Source organism: Vipera berus, assembly GCF_964194415.1.
Source record: "Vipera berus genome assembly, chromosome: 4".
NCBI lineage: Eukaryota > Metazoa > Chordata > Lepidosauria > Squamata > Viperidae > Vipera > Vipera berus.
In genome coordinates, this window is record NC_138206.1 from 24,282,261 (window position 1) to 24,298,201 (window position 15,941).

Sequence of the window (15,941 nt, forward strand, 5' to 3'; positions counted from 1 at the left end):
AAAAAATCACCTTTGTTTTACTTATGTATTTAATTTATGGAAAATCACATATAGAAATTCATATGAACTTTTTTCATAAGATGATGGATGCTACAGTATTGCATTCCAACTATAAATTTTGGGTTGAAATTATACTCTAGTAGGTAAAGCTGAGCTAGCAATAAGAGTGACACTCTAAAGTGTAACTGAAAAAAACCGTGTATTGAAGTCCAGTGCTTAGTGTAGAGAAGATAAAAGAACAATGGTGGTAACTAACCAAATAAATAAAATAAAATAAATAAACTAACCAACTTTTTTCTTGCTTGAGTCTTATGATTGGATGTTTCCTAATGTAGATTCATGTTAAGCTTTGGACTGAAATGTTCTGGGTTAATATCCTAGCCATCCTAGGATATCCTAGATAGCTAGGATATTATAGAAATAAGAAATAATTAATCCATACTGGTTCTGCTGGTACTAACCAGGATAATATTCCAGAGGCATTATACTGATTCTGTAATGCCATTGTGGAGTATAATGACCTTTGAGGAAATCACTATAGATTGATGCTAAAATATGGGGGGGGGAGTTTCATGTTTTATGGATTTTCCAGTATTGTATGCCACACAGAGTCCATTGGAGTTCAAAGGATAATATATTTAAATAAATAAATAGGAGAGAGAGCTTGTATCTGAATGGTAAAAGTGAAAACATCAAAATTCTAATAAATATAAATGTACTAAATAACAGTTGCATGAAAATAGTGAGGCTTCATATACCAGTTTTGACAGCATGTGAATTTAACACTTACTTTGCTATCACCTTATTTGCAGACGAAATGGAACAATTACACTTATGTTAGGACTAACAGTCAAAATGACATTACGTACTTTTGTTTATTCACCAAATCCACAGAAAAATTCTTGATTAAAGTCAGAAACTGCTTTCTGTAACAAGCCCTTTCTGATTCTACGTACAAATTTCTTTAATATCTTCAGAAAGGTAATTTTGAAAATTCTCTGCTGTTAGATGAAAAATGGCACCACTTGTTCCTTCAGGTAATAACTTTCAGTTCAGACAAACTCACTAAGCGTTACACCTTCTGATTTATGCTCCTTCACAGAGCATCACATTACTGCTACCACAATGCTACACTAGTTAGATCTCAGCTCAAGTATGTGTCCTATTCTGACAGAAGATTTCAGATTAATTGGGATAAGTTCAAGGAAAGCTAACAAAGATGACCAAGGGATCGGAAATCAAGTCCTCTGGAGAAAGATTAAAAGAACTGGATACTTTTATCCTGGGAAAATAGAAGAAAATGTGATGGCATTCTTCAGTTGTCAAGATTGTTACATTGAAAGCAGTTATGAATTGTTTTCAGGAAAATTGGTGCAGCACATAGAATGGTTAAATAAAGAAAGTCAGATTTTGATTAAATGTTAGAGAAGAGTTCTTAATGCTTGGAGTCATTCAACAGGCTAACTAATTATTAACTGATTGGATATGTTGGAGCAGAGTTTTGTGACCAGTTGTCTGTTAAAGTCACAATTGAGCTGAACTCAGATCCTGATGACATCATAGACAAATCCATGTACTTTTCTTGAGAACAGTACCAAAATGATGTGTTACAGGCTTATTCTAGTATGTTTCTTTGTCTTCCCATCTTAGTTCTGAAATTCCCTGATAATCTTTTATCCAAGGACTAACCAGATCTGACTCTTCTTAGCTTTTCTGGCCAGCCAAGGTTGTGTAAGTGATGGCACTGTTTCCTGCAGTGGGATTGTACTAAACAACCCTTCTGACATTGTGATGCTGTGAAAACTCGGTGAAATGGACTAAACCCCAGGTTTCATGCACCACAAATAATTAATGTTCTCAGATGTTTCATACAACATTTTTACAATGGATATGAAACAACTATTATTTAAAGAAAATAGTTCACATTTTGGCTAGTATTTATTTTTATTTTTTCCCTCCTTCATCTTACTGGTTCCTGGCTTGAAATATTATACTGAACTGCAGTATAGACATTTCCTAAATAAATATGAATCTTAGCTGTACTTTTACATTTTGATCTTCCATTGAGGAAGGCAAGATGAAACCAGTCCAAATCATAGAATCATAATGTTGGAAAGTACCACGGCGGTCCTCTAGCTGAATATTCATCCCATTATATTTTCTCTGATGAATAATAATCCAGACTCTCTTTTAAGATTCTAATGAAGGGAAACTTGCCTTATCATGCAACACCTCTTTTACTCACTGGCATTATTTTTTTTCTTTTTTAACTCATTGGTTCTGCCATCTGGAATAAATGAGAATAAGACTAATACCTCTTCACCATCTTGATAGCCCTTCTGTAAACTTGCTTCAAATTGGTACTGTCCTGTTAGAACAGTTGATCACAGTATTCCAAATGAGCCAGCCCAGGGCAGAACAGTTACTTCTTGTGATTTGGTCTCTATCCTTCTTTTATTTTACCCTAATACAGCCTTGTCGATCAGAAGGTCAGCAGGTTGGCGGGTCAAATCCCAAGTGCCGCGTAACAGAGTGAGTGCCTGTTACTCGTCCCAGCTTCTGCCAACCTAGCAGTTCGAAAGCACGTAAAAATGCAAGTAGAAAAATAGGGACCAGCGTTCAGCGTTCCGTGTGCCTTTGGCATCTAGTCATGCCGGCCACATGACCACGGAGACGTCCTCGGACAAGCGCTGGCTCTTTGGCTTTGAAACAGAGATGAGCACCGGCCCCTAGAGTCGGAAACGACTAGCACGCATTTACCTTTACCTTTAATATAGCTTTCACCTTTTCAATAGCTGCATCATACTGCTCAGTCATGTTTAAACTGAGATCAGTAAGGACATCCAAATCCTTTCCAAAAGTATAATGCCAAGCAAGATTTCCTATATGGTATCTTAATTTTTTGTAGACAGATATAGAACTTTATTTGTATCCTGTTCATTTTAGCCATTGTTCAAGCCAGTCTAAATCTTTTTGAATCTCCTCTTCAAAGCCTTCTCAGATACACAATTTGTGTATCAGATAGGGAATTATCAAGATCCTGTTTCTGTTTTTGAGCCATGTGTCTCAAGTGAAAGGACTGATGTAAAAATTAATTATGGTCCCACTGCCTTCTTTTTCTACCCAAGAGCTTGTCATCTCCAAAGATTCATCTAAGATAATTTATCCCCACATAGATCAAGAGGAAAGGATAAACATTGGTGGATTTGAATAGTCTATGTAACCTTTTCAGTTGCTCCTGTATATGGGCAACTAGAAGCCAGCACAACTCCTGCAACATCATATATGTCTGTACACAGCTATACCAACTCATTCACCTTTAAGATCACTCAATGCCATGAAATGCCTGTTTTTTTCCCTGGATGGTTCTTGGTTTTCTTCAATCCAGGGGAGCCCAAGTGATTTCTGCCATGTTCTCTGGAATGCCAATTGATTGTTACTATGATGGTACTAGACTGGGCTGTCCTAATACTGGAGCCTGGTACTTGTTTCTGAGTTCCATCGGCACTGAGTATATCTTTATATTCTTACTTTTTGGTCTCATGTGCTTCCATGTATTTGCCAATGTGTTTATCCTCTTTTCTATGGCATTCTCTTCACTTCTCTGACCAAACCGAGGACCTTCAGCCACCCTGTCCAAAAACTCCTCACCTTTCTTGATGTATAGTAACTCTTCCTCCTTTTGCTTCACTTTCTCTTCCAGCAAGGAAACAAGCTTGTATCTCAAGCAGGTGCAGTTAGAATTGTCTTCAGATCGTAACATAAACATTGCATCAACAGCGCACAAACTTTGAGATCATATAATTCTCTCCTTGCTGTCTCTTGGGCCCTTTCCTCTCAACTCCCCAGCCTAGCATTCAGGCAAATCTTCCCAGTTTCCTTGTTCTGGTTGTGACTTCTCTTGTCTACCCTAGAATTGAAAGGATAAGATGGAAAGGGTAAGAAAAGGCCAGGCTAAAAACTTACCCTGACAACTCCTTGCCAAACTCCTGTTTCCTCTCCTGCTTGTTTCTTGGGGGGGGGGGAGAGAAAAAAAACCGCAACATTTTGCAGGAAGATGTCATTTTCTTCTGTATTTTGTTTTTTCTTGCTTTTGAAACTTTCTTATTTGACCCTTTCCGTGAGGCAATAAGGCTTTCTCTGAATATGCACTTTCAGGAATAGCTATGAGTAAAGCGACCCTTTGTCATGTCACATTGGATGACACTTTATTTCTCTCCTGACTTTTCAAGAAACATGCATTGCAAGGACTGGCTTAAGATTTCTCCAGAGTTTCAACATATACGTACAATTCTTGGAAGGTTGTGAAAGCAATGTAATTTCAAACTGAAGACCTTTTTGCTTTAAAATATGTTTAAAAGCAAGAGGAAAAAGAGAAACCTTCCAAGCTGTCCCATAAAGTTGAGATATATATTGAAAATGCTAGTGAAATCCCTCTATTCCAATAAATCAACAGAATATTAACTATGCTGAGAGAGAATACTTGCGGTGAATTGGAACAGTAAAGGGAAGCTTTTTAGTCCAGCTTTAAAAATGAAAGGACAATAGTCACCTAAAAGTAATGTTGCATTTTCCTGCCTTACGTTTCCACGGAGCAGCATAACCAATTTCCAACTAAAAGAACTTTCAAACTTCAACCCAGCTTAGTTAGAAATATTATTTAAATTGTATTTTTTTCCTGATTCGCTGGTAACAGACCATAACCTTGACTACTGTCCTTCTTCAGTAGCCATAACTGGATTTAGGCTCAGTTATGGTTTACCTCCAAGCTTATGAATTTTTTAGTAGATGACTTTGATTAATGTTATTTTTCCCTGTGTATTCTGAGGACAGTCACACTGATGCTGCATCCTGCCTAAGGACTTCTCACCTTGTATCTGTTTTCTAACTGGCTCAAAGAAAGTAGTGTAATAGATCTGTCACTCTTATTCCATTCCCTAGGCTCCTCATTACTAGTAAAATGCCAGCATCTTGGAAATAATTCAAAGAAGAACTTCAGAATTGATTAGGAAATGGGAAGGACTTCTCATATATGAATTTCTAGTATACTGAAAGATAAAAGAGCTAAATATGGTTGGCTTGAATAAGAAAAAGGTGAGGAGGTGGGAAGGAAAACACAGACTTATTTGTGCTTGAAGGCTATAAATATCACAGAAAGATAGATATCTTTTCTAGTTTTAAAACCGACATGTAAAAGCAGTAGAAATTGGCTGTCAAGGACAGAAAATCATTCTTTTTAAAGCAATATTTCTCTGTATATTAAACTCGAAAAGGAGAGCCTTCTGTGTTTTGTGAACTTGAATAGGTGGAGGCGGTAATGAATCTTGGCCCTTTTCCTTCCTACAAATCCATCTCCCATTCCCTGAAAGATTTCTTGAGGCAATCATGGGAATCTGTCAAATATAGAAAAGGCTGAGATTGTTAGGATAGGTGGGGACTCAAGTTTTCTCATGCAGTTTCATAGTCCTTTCTTTACCTGAAGCCTCTTAAAACAAAGCTCTCACCTTTCTGTCCCACCTCTGGGTCTCCTGGATGATTGGCTGGAAGATTCTGAGCTTGCTTCTTGACTGTGTTCTGATTTATTGTTCCTCTTCCAGTACCGCTTCGTTTATTTCCACAGTATTTTAGGTTGTTCAGTGAACTTTATTTGACAGCTTTTTTTTATTCATTTGGTACTCTTGAAATCCTATATGCAGCTGCTCAGATATATTACTGAGCATAACGGGACTTATTTTCTATATATGGATGGCAGATTAAAGCATTGTTTGATTTTAGGAAGGACCCAAATGTGAACGGACTCCCCTTTTCTACGCCTCTGAATCTTAGGATGTAGAGGAAGAAGTTCATTCTGTGTTGCCCAATGAATGATTTGGGAACAGCTGTGTGGCCCTAGCCCCTGAGAATCCATATTCTTTAGCCCCATCCTTAAAGAGTCAGTTGAGAGGAAAAGAAGTTTTTGTACTACAGAGAACAATGCGGAGTTCTTCTACCCCATATGGATGCTTTGTTTCTGATAAAGCTAGGGGAACCCTGCCCAATCATATGCCCTTCTCACATAATGGGCAAGGGCCACATTGTCTATGAATTATGGGAGTTATAATCCAACAGATCGTGCAGCACTAATGGTATATATAATTTCTCATTAGCTGTCTGCACCATGGCTTGGCCTTAAGAGGCTGACCATCAATGACTTTCAGGCTCATATTTTCCTCTGCCTTTTCTCATTCGCTGCAATGCTTTCATATTTGAACAGCATGGCCAAGATGTGGGAGATTATTTGGAGTTTAAAAATAACTCTTGTGTGCTGTTAGGTGTATATTTCATAGGACCCTGATCTCTTCCCTTAATTCAGTTGAGAACATTGTGTGAAGAAAGCCCGATTTTCTCAATAGAATAAATTTTTACCAAATACATATATATACATATACATATACATATACATGTGTGTGTATATATATATGTATGTATGTATGTATGTATGTATGTATGTATGTATGTATGTATATTTCAACACTGCAAGCAGTTCTTATTGTACATAATAGAGCTGTGAGTCTGTGGTAACCAAAAATCAAAAGGGGTCTAGCAACAACTCTTATGCCTTTTACCAAAATTATGCTCATGCCTGTGAATAAAATGTGTTAATCAGAAAATGTGCTACCACATTCCTTCTGATGACTGTATACAGATTAGTTTTGCAAAATATATCAAGCATTTTTAATAACGAAACCCCAAAATGGATACTTGACACTACTCTGCTGTAAAAGAAAACTCTTGGAAGACTTGTATTTTAATCTTTATAAATGCTTGTCAACATCTTCATTTTTATGGTTTTATGGTTCATTTTTGTTTTTAGTTTCTTTATTCATGCCTCATCAAAAAAGATTCTCTTTTTTGTTGTTGCATATCTTTTTTTTAACTGTTTCCCTTCAAGCAGTAGACTGACATGTACTAATGAATTCTTTCTTGAATTTTATTTGCATTTATATTAATATCACCTGAACAGCAAGCATCTATCTCAATCTTGTCTCTCTTGTTTTCTTAAATCAGCATCGCCTTTGAATTTTTGTTAGTTGTGCCTCAGTGATTCCACATGTTATATGCATTCTGTGAATCACATAACAATAGTCATGTATCATTTAATTTGCATTGGCATGGCATGGATAAGTATTTGGTGCATATATTCTCTTCACTCATGGAAGTCAGGGAAATCAATTTCCTGACAGTAAAGAGAAAAGGGACTCATTTTTGCTTTGCACATTTCTGTTTACCCAGTTACCCTGGAGAAATCATTCACACGTTTTAAACGACAGTGTTAAAAAAAAAAAGTTCAGCTCTCTCAGAAAAATAGGGTAACATCAGATTTGCACACTGTTGATTAGTGTGAGTCATAGTTTTCTATGAAGCGTAAAGAGACTTTAAATATTTTCTGTAGTGAATAGGAAACTTAAACAATATTTTATGTTTTGATACTATAAAGTAAAACTATTTTGGGATATATAAATATAGATACTTATTTTTAAAATGTATCAGCTTTCAATGTTGAAAAAAAATGTTCTTTTCTATTTATCTGCAAGCCATAGCGCATATAGCTATAAATACCTTGCATGCATCGTAAGACAAATTTCAGGCTCAGGCATCTGGTAGGATCCACCAGCACCAGCTGACTTGCTAAACCCATACTGGATACTCATCTGCTGTTTGCTGTTCTCACATGGACTAGACCAGGGGTCAGCAACCTGAAACAGTGAAAGAGCCACTCGGAACCGGTTCCCTCACAAAAGGAAAAACTGGGAGCCGCAAAAATTGTGTGCGCATGCGCGTACATGCACACATGCGCAGAACAGGGTTTGACTGAAGAGTGGAGCCAAGGCGAGATATGCACCTACCCTGCATATTTGAATTGATTGGTTGAACTTTTTTAGTCCCACTTTTTTTTTTTGGACTACACATAGCAGAAGACTGAGAGCTGCAGGAGATGGCTGAAAGAGCCGCATGCGGCTCCGGAGCCACAGGTTGCAGACCTGTGGACTAGACCATCCATTATAGTTCTGCTCTGGGAAGACTGAAGTTGCTGAGACCAGAAGCAAAGAGCCTAAAATTAGACAACACCACTTTCAAAATGTGGTGTACATTCCCTCCACATTGAAGGTCAAGAGATGAGTGACAAGAAGTCATTTCCAATAGAAAGACAGCAGTAAGAAAGATTCGACCTGGCAGCTGTTGTAAACCAAAAGTTTGACTGTTTTATTATGAGATAGCTATATTTTTCATTATTGGATTTCTTGTCTTTATAATAAAAGAACTCCTTTATCTAAGTCAGGTCCCAACAGGGCACCTATTCCAGTTGTAACTGAGTCCATCCACTTTGCTCCTGGTTGTCCTTTCCTTCCACCTTTTTCTCCAGGAAAATCTTTTCTACAGAATTAGTTCTTCACATAATGTGTCTGAAATAGGATGATTTGACCCCACTTATTTGTGCTTTGAATGAGGACTCTGGATTGATTTGTTTCAGGACCCATTGGTTTGTCTTCTTGGTTGTCCATAGTATTCCCAAGAGTCATCTCCAACGCCAAAGTTCAAAAGGCATCAATACTCTTTCTATTCTGCTTCTTTAAAGTCCAACTTTCGTTTCCCTAGAGTACAATAGAGCTTGCATGATTCTGATCCTTTGTAGATATACACACATCATAGCATTTGAATATATTTCCCAAGGTTTTCATGGCACTCTACCAAGTGCTAGTCTGTGGCATGTCTCCTGACTGCTTTTCCTTTATTGTTGATGCTTGATCCTAAGAGACAGAAGCTATCCACCTAGCAGAAGATTAAATCTAATAGACACACTTGAAAAGAAGAACTGGAATCAGTGGTAGAAGTGCTCAGGAGATAGGCATATTTGCTATTTCCTTTCTTGGCCTTGTCATCTTGATAATTAATATACATATCAAAATTCTTACCAATAACTTTAAAAGCCATTTAAGGCCAATTGAATGGTTATGCAATGTTCACATGGTTATGCACAAGCCACTAAAAGAAAGCACTTTGGTCTCATAGAATATAGATGGAATCGTTGTGTTTTCCAGGTGGAAGATTATGAATCAAAATACATCAAATAATTGTTCTACTTTTTCTTTTTAATGGATATTTCCTTGTTCCTTTTGCTGTGGGTCAGATCACAGAAATAGTAGGGAAAATGGAAGGGTTACAAATGAGGAATGAAACTGGAGGTTTTATAATGTTCTTTGAATAAAGAAAAGTGATTTCACAATCCAAACATTATCCAAAAGTATCCATGAATAAATATGCCTAGAATTGCCCTATTGGTATAATTAACCTGTTATTTAAAAATAAGTTCATTATATTTTGAAAACCATTGTCCAGGTCAATCCTAAATATGTTTATTCAGAAATAAATCCCACTAAGTGCAATAGGTTTTGGCTCTGCAATAATCCCTAGCTTGTTTAAAATTTACATGAACTGAATTATTAAGTTAAAGCCATGATGAAAGCTCATTGCAGGATGCATATGAAGGGGAACAGTAGATATGCATTTTTTGTTGTTGTTGTTCAACCGTGATTGGTGTTTGGTCTCTTCGTTGTGTATTATCTTGCTTCCCATAAAGAGGGCGCAGGTTATCAGTAGCAGAGGAACTTTGATTCATTCTTTGGGTTCTTTGTTCATTTAGATTATGACAGATCTCTGAGATCCCTTCAATTGCAATAAAGAATACACCTACTAAGGTTTTCAGAAGCTTTATAGAAAGGTAGCAATCTGTGCTGTTCTAATTTTGATGAGTCTTTTAAAATCCAGCTCTTTATTTTAATGCCAAGACTCTGAACTGTGTGTAAAGATTTCATAGTGGCAGCTGGTTTAGCTCTTATTGTCTGTGTTAAATCCATGAACAATTTCTGCCTTTAAGACTTTCATCCAGAATTCTTTTGTAATGGTATTATCCTTTCTTCGGAATCCCTTCTGATGGTTCCCCTTTCAAATTACTGTGGATGACCTTAACGTTAACATCTCCCACCTAAGCTATGTCAAATTGGGCCATCAAGCCCATAGTAACTCCATGCAGCTCCAGCATGAAACAACCATTAGTTTTGTTCTTAGTGGCCTTATGTGCACACATGCATGCACACCCACTCCACAAGTATAACTTTTTCTCTACAATAATACATTTATTTCTATCCATATTTTAGTGTTTGAAAATATTATCTGTGTGCCAGGTAGCCTCTCTATATCCTCTTTTGTGTTTTATTTTCCCCCAAGTTAATAGTTTGTAAGGAAAACTGCTTTGAAAAGTCCATCCAACTCTTTTAATCAGCTCCATCGCAATTAGAATTTTAAAAAAAGCAGAATAAAGGTGGATTTGCAAGATTCACCAGAGCAGATGCCAGGTTGAACAAAGAATATTGTCTATGGAGATTCTCAGTCATGCAAGTCATGGTTGTCCCAAAGGTGCTTTTTTCATGAGGCAACTGGACTTTCTTGTTTTTCTTTGGAGACGTTTCACTTCTCATCAAAGAAGCTTCTTCAGCTCTGACTGGATGGTGGGGAATGGCAGGATTTATACTCCTTGCAGACAGCAAAGCCATCTATGTTAAAATTGAACAGTCCTCTTTCAACAAAGGGGAGGGATACGACATTATCTCCAGTCTACAACACAGTCCTTTCAACAGTTCCAAGAAGGCTCCACACCCATTTGCACTACTCAGGTAACCCTGATGATACATCTAAGCCTCCAGAGGCAACTTGCTAAAAGAATGCAAATGAAGAACTGTCTGCAAGGAGAATAAATCCTTCCATTCCCCACCATCCAGTCAGAGCTGAAGAAGCTTCTTGGATAAGAAGCAAAACGTCTTCAAATAAAAACAAGAAAGTCCAGTTGACTTGTGAAAAAAGCATCTTTGTAACAAAGAATATTGCCATACATCTTTAACCTACACATACACACTCACAAAAACACATGTATTCACACAGAGGGAAAACAAAAACACACAAACACAAAAAAAGTTGCAAATTCCTTGGGGAAAAGAGAATCCTTAGCATGCATTTCCTTTGTGTAGTTCCTCCAAGTCAAGCTTTTTAAATGTGAAATTTAAAGGATCTTTCTGTGCAAAAATATGTGTTGTTCCACACTTTTTGCAAAGCTAAATAGCAGGGTATGCTTAAAAGCACAGCCATGATTGAGCCTTCTCGCCCCATGATTGGTCATTCCACCTTTTTTAAACTCCTTGATCTTTTCCCACACAGTCAGCATTTGCTATTCCTGTGTTTTCCCTCCCCTGCCTTTCTTTTTACAACATCAGCAAAGTGAGCAAACAAAAATTACATATATTAGGTAAAGCTGTGTAAAGAAACCCCACATGTTTGGATAGTTGCAAATATTTCTGAAACCTGTTTGTGTGGAGAAAACCTGCAGTTCCTAGAAATGTTACAGGTAAGATTTGGGCAATAATTTGCCAAGTGAACTTTTTATTTCCTAAGAAGTGGGTGGGAAAAAGAAAACAGCTCAGCCATCAAATATTCAGTTATAACAGAATTTTTATTAAATCTGATTGGTTAAAGAAAAAACTGTTCCCATACTCCTTTGCTTTTGTTGTATTCAATCTTTAGAGTTCTCATCAGAAAGACTTTTTTTCTTTATTCCATGTATTTGTTGAATGTTATACAGCATACAGTACATATACAAATATGCATACACATGCAGTTGGAGCATTTAGATTTTTAAAACGCTGAATTTATATGCCCTGCCTACTTGGGATTATAATCTAGAACAATTGTTCCCAACCTTTTCTATACCCCGCACCCGTAGAACGCTTCTGATATATTCTTGCACCCCTTACAAAAGTTTGAAATAATGGCAATGAATTATGCATATACACTATAATTTGGAAAACCCAAGTTTTCACACACCCTGGAATATCATCTCACACCCCCAGTGAGCACCCCTGGTTGGGAACCCCTAATCTAGAAGAAAGATAGGGTAGGCACATTTGAAACAGTGAGTAAAGATAGAGAGTATAGAACAAGGAGTAGCTGATAATGAATGCTATAAGTGAAAAAGTGTCTTTTAAAGGGATATTTGGACAGTGAAGAAGCCATGGGGAATATAATAAAATCAAGTCTCAAGGACTGGGAGAAACAGCCTTGTGAAGGAATGGAGAAGACAATCTTAATACAGATATAACTTCCTGCCTGTTGATTACTGTCATTAGTATTATATATGATTAGTTCTGAAACAAAATGACTATCTCTTAATGCTTCTTTAATTATTTTTCCTTTTTTACTTTTGTCCATATATTTTGAAGACATATTTTAAGAAAATCCTTTCCCTCTTTTTTCTTTTCTTTTAAAAAATTAACAATAGTAATAATTAATAATGTACTCAGTAATAATAGCTACAGAAGATGCAATGCTATATATAGTATTACAACTACACTGTAAATAGTCCTGGACTTACAACCATTCATTTAGCAAACTGTTTGAAGTTACAAAGTTACTGAAAAAAATGACATACTTAAGATCCTCACAGCATTCCCCACAGTTAGATTATCCAAATTTGGGCACTTGGCCACCAGCATATATTTTTGATGATTGCTGTATCACAGGGACATGGTGTTACGTACTTTGGGTAATGAAATGCCTGCAAGAAAGCAGCCACGCTCAGAGAACACAAAGGACCCCTCAATCCCATTGCCACTGATAATGAATTCCACCAGTCATTAAGGGAGGACTAACTGTTGATCCAAGCCATTCCCAACTTGGTCCCTTCCAGTTCCAGCTCCTCCCATTTTTGCCTTTTGGGTGCCTGCCTATCTTGCCCCCTGCTGCCACACCTGCTGTACTGTGTGCCACTACTGTGCTGGTACCTTTTGCTCTGACTTCTCTCATGCCTTCCATTTGTGCCCAGTCCAGTGCCTCCATTTGCCCAGGGGCTTTTTTTGTGAAAGGACCCCGGAATATGGAAGACGCCTCCAACTGTTCTGGCATGAAAGAAGGACTCAGCTAGAAGAAGCTCCCTGACATGAAAGAAAACAGCACAAAAGAAGGTTGTGGCCAGGTACTATGCTGTGTAGGCAGAGATAGATGCTGGGGGTACCTAACAACAGCTGGCAAGTGGGTGACCAAAAGGTTGTCATAAATGTGGATGGGCCTGAGTGAGTCCAAATTTTATTCACGGGACTGCAAGGGCACTGAAAAAGCCAGAATTTCAAGGACTGGTTTTAAGTCCCTTTCTTCAGCACTATTGTAAGTAATTAAACTAGTTCCTAAACCTAGTTGTTAATTTAGGTTTTCTATATACAAAAAATACACTTATTTCCCCAACTGATCCACGTTTTTAATATATTTTTAAGGGATTCTGAATGACTTGAAGGTAGCATCACATGAATTTTTAAAAACCTGCTTTCCTATGTATATTCTCTAGTTAGACTATATTTCAGCCATCAACCTCTTTATATATTTGCCAAAACAAGAGCACCAAATAGTACTATATGTTGTAAACAATGGACTGAGTGAATTTATGTATAAATTGAGTAAAATTTGTATGGCATCGTAAATAATTTTAATGTGAGAAAAGAGCTGCTTCTTGCAGATAATTAAATGCTAATAATAGTAACTTGTTAACAATGTCCTGTAATTCAAAGTTTGATACTTAAGTAAAAAAGATGAATATCAAACCAGGAAGCAAATGAAAACAGAGGGAATATCGAATACATCTTTTAAAAATGGAAGAAGCAATTATTTCCCTTTAGTGGATCATTCTTAAAATGACATCTTAACTCCAGGCTCATTATTTTTAAGAAAAATGTAAGTGCATGAGTTTAATGACACAAATATAGAGTTAATAAGGTTTAGGGAAATCCATTTAAGATGAAGGATTAAAGGGAATTTAACACATTTATATCTTATACAAAGAAATTGAAAAGGATAATGTATACATCTCCACAGTAATACCCAAAAGAGAGAACACATTAGAATGTTATTTTTTTTAAAGTCTGATATTTAATCTTACAAATATTTTCTGAAGAACCACCATATCAAAAGAGCTGGGTTAGTAATGTGTGCACAGACACAGAGATACACACAAATAAGAATTAGTGGGTCAAAGTACAGAAAATAATGCTTTACTGTACTAAATGGTTCCACATAATTTGTGAGATTATATGACCTAAAGAAGCCATCTGATTAATGATACTTATAACTCTTAACCATCAGCCTTAACCTGCAGTCATCTTCAAGTCAAGTTGGACCCCTGATAAGTTTATGAATGTATTTGTGTAATTTCTTTAGCAACTGTATACCTTTTTCCTAAATTTTCTGGATTATTGCTGATATTCCTTAGAGACTTTCCATACAAGAACTAGCCAAGGCCAGACTTGCTTAGCTTCTGAATTCAGGCACAGCCTAGCAGGTACTGAGACAATGAATCTTTCTCCGAAATTAGCAACATAACATACATTGAGCTAGTGTCCTGTTCTTGTGGTCATCCAGTTACTCTTGTTGTAACTAATAGTTAGCACATATTCAGAATCACAATTACCTTACTTCTATACAATTCTGATGAGAACTTGACAGTCTTTTAGTGCCCATGGTGCTAGCATACATGAACACTATGTCAAATGCTGATGCTTATGTGTCAGAAAAATAGTATTAGAGAACAAATGCCAAAGGGTATTAGAAGAATCAGAGACTAAGCTGTTTTACAAAGAAATATTTCAGTGATTGGAATTATTTTTGTAGAAAAAAATAAGAGGAGGAAAATGAAATATCATAACATTACAGGATGCCATGAAAGTGGACAGACTGCCCTAGTTTATTTCATTTACCTAGGGCAGGGGTGTCAAACTCAATTTCATTGAGGGCCGCATCAGCATTGCGGTTGCCCTCAGGGGGCCGGGTGGCTGTGGCTGCCTGGGTGGGCGTGGCCTACTGGGTGGGCGTGGCCTACTGGGTGGGCGTGGCTAGAGTGCGTATGGCCTGCTGGGTGGGCGTGGCCAGCTCTACATCGTTGGCATCAAGGGTGCCTATGGGGACCTGGGCAGGAGTGGGACAGATCTGAGGGTCTCTGGCAGAAGGAGGGTCTCTGGGCCAAGGCCAAGGCAGTGGGGGCCGTTCCCTCACTGTTTCCAAGATGGCTTTGCGGGCCACATGAAACCACTTCACGGGCCAGATCTGGCCCCCGGGCCTTGTGTTTGACATGTCTGACCTAGGGTCATCTGATAAAGTCAAATAGGAAGAGATTTGGGATGGAAGAAAGGAAGTAAATATTTACACAGCATCTTTCAACTAAAGCATTCACACTACAAGTTGCAATGGCATCTACCAACTTTGAAGGCTTTATAGGGAATTGGACCAATTTATGGAGATATAGGCTCCTACCTCTTATTCTGGTTTAGTATTTTAGTTTTTGAGATTTAAAGCATACTTCATGGTAATATACTGTCACATATTTATTTAGCTAAGCTACATTTTAGCTTAAAAAGGCTTAGCCTATGTGGTTTCAGAAATCTAATATGTACAGACATTCTAGTCATAACTGCTATCAGTAGGAGATGGCTGGTTCCTATATGTGCAGTTTAAGGCCTCTCCAGGATTATCTGAAACAAAATGCTGGATTAGGTGGCCTTTTGGGAAGATTCAATAGGATTTCCTTTGCTTTATTAATGCATATAAACAATGTATTGCTTATGGAAAAATTGAAGATTCTGACTGTCTCCCAATTAATCATAGTATGACAGACTTATTCCAAGTATGCACATGTACGTTTATTTGGTATCTATCTATTATATTTAATACTAAGAGCTTGGCATAATTCCGCTTCAGCTGAAAATAAAACTCTGCAAATGAAAGCTAAATAATTTATTCATCTTGAATATTGAAGTGGCAAACTATTCCTTAAAGTCCTGCATTTCATAGCATCTTTTTCACGCCGTAGTTGA

At 37.2% G+C, this 15,941-nt stretch overlaps 1 protein-coding gene across 1 annotated transcript in view; it reads left to right on the forward strand.

Moving 5' to 3' along the window:
* MTUS2 (microtubule associated scaffold protein 2) overlaps window positions 1–15,941 on the forward strand; it is a gene marked incomplete at its 5' end in the record, with an annotated part of 205,844 nt that overhangs the window by 62,625 nt on the left and 127,278 nt on the right. The window lies entirely within an intron of this gene.